Genomic DNA, 1,859 nt, shown 5'->3' with positions numbered 1-1,859 from the left:
TCTAGCAAACTATTCAATGATTGTTTTCCTGAAAGTTGAATCAAAGTCTAAGTGTTTTATGCCTCAAGAAGAGGAGTTTGAGTATCTGTGTCTTGTTCAAGAGTGATGGTAGGATGGAGTGGGAGATGGATAAACGGATTGGGGCCTCATCCTCAATAATGAGGTCATTGCTTTGGTCAGTTGTGGTGAAGAAAGAGCTGAGTCGAAAGGCAAAGCTCTTGATTTACTGGTCTGTCTTCATTCCAACCCTCACCTGTGGTCATGAGGCGTGGATTATGACGGAAAGAACAAGATACCAGATATAAGCGGCCAAAATGAGCTTCCTTAGGGTGGCTGGGCGCAGCCTTAGAGATAGGGTGAGGAGCTCCGTCATCCAGGGGGAGCTTGAAATAGAGCCGCTGCTTCTCCACATCGAGAGGAGTCAGTTGAGGTGGTTCGGGCATGCCTCCCTTTAAAGGTGTTCTGAGCACGTCCCACTGATGGGAGGCGCCGGGGGAGACCCAGGACTTGCTGGAGGGATTATTCATCCTCACTGGCTTGGGAACACCTCAGGGTCCCCCAGGACGAGCTGGAAAGTGTCGCTGGTGAGAGGGATGTCTGGGTTTCTCTCCTGGACCTGTTGTCTTTGCTACCCGACTACAGATAAGCGGAAGAAGATGGAGATGGAGAAGTGTTTTATTAGCTATTTTGTTAACAGACAAAGCGAGTTAATTCCAAATAGGTATTGGTAAATTTTAAAATAATGTTCTTGTGCAATCTGTTGGCGGAGAAAATATGGTTTAGGAACCAGTCTCAACTACTACCAGATCACATTTTTGGTCAATATCTGTAAAACTGAGAGTTAAAGCATTTCTTGTGTTTTTTAGTGAAGTTGGTTGTGACAGCCATCTTTAATGGTGTTGACACCAGAAATTCATCGATTGTAGTTGAACGTCTATTAGTTCCTGCAAGTTTAATAAATGTTCTATTCACCGGTTCATGGGATAACTTGGTACCAGACAGACATTTAAACGCATAGTGTTGAAAGCACTTCTCCAGTGCTTTCAACATTATCCAGCATGCTCTGCTGAGAGGGAAGCTGGAGGGAGCCGGAGTGGACAAGCAGCGGACAGCATGGACCATCGACTACCTCACCAACAGACCACAGTATGTGAGGCTCCGCGACTGTGTGTCTGATGTGGTAGTCTGCAGCACGGGAGCACCACAGGGCACGGTTCTCTCACCCTTTCTGTTCAGTCTGTACTCGTCAGACTTCAGGCACAACTCAGACCACTGCCACCTTCAGAAGTTCTCGGATGATACGGCCATCACTGGATGCATTTCAGACGGGAAAGATGAGGAATACAAGGGGGTCATTAGTGACTTTGTTGGCTGGTGTGAGAGCAACGCTCTCCAAATCAATGCCAGCAAGATGAATGAGATGGTCATAGACCTCAGGAGGAAGTCACCCCCCACAGCACCGGTGAACATCCAGGGAAAAGACATTGAGACAGTGGACTCTTACAAGTACCTGGGTGTTCACCTCAACAACAAGCTGGACTGGAGTACAAACACAGACATCCTGTCTAAGAAGGGCCAGAGTCGACTCCACCTGCTGAGGAGACTGAGATCCTTTGGTGTCTGCAGGACTCTGTTAAAGACATTCTATGACACGGCAGTAGCATCTGCCCTTTTCTATGGAGTGGTCTGCTGGGGGCTGGATGTACTGAAAGAGACAGGAATAGGATGGACAAACTGGTACGGAGGTCAAGCTCTGTGCTGGGATGTCCTCTGGAGCCTGTGGTTGTGGTGGGTGAGAGGACGATGTTGGCAAAGCTGAAAGCCATCATGGACAAACCCCACCACCCTCTGCATGAAAC

This window comes from Austrofundulus limnaeus, unplaced genomic scaffold (genome assembly GCF_001266775.1).
Source record: "Austrofundulus limnaeus strain Quisiro unplaced genomic scaffold, Austrofundulus_limnaeus-1.0 Scaffold44, whole genome shotgun sequence".
Lineage (NCBI taxonomy): Eukaryota > Metazoa > Chordata > Actinopteri > Cyprinodontiformes > Rivulidae > Austrofundulus > Austrofundulus limnaeus.
This window is presented reverse-complemented; position numbering follows the sequence as displayed.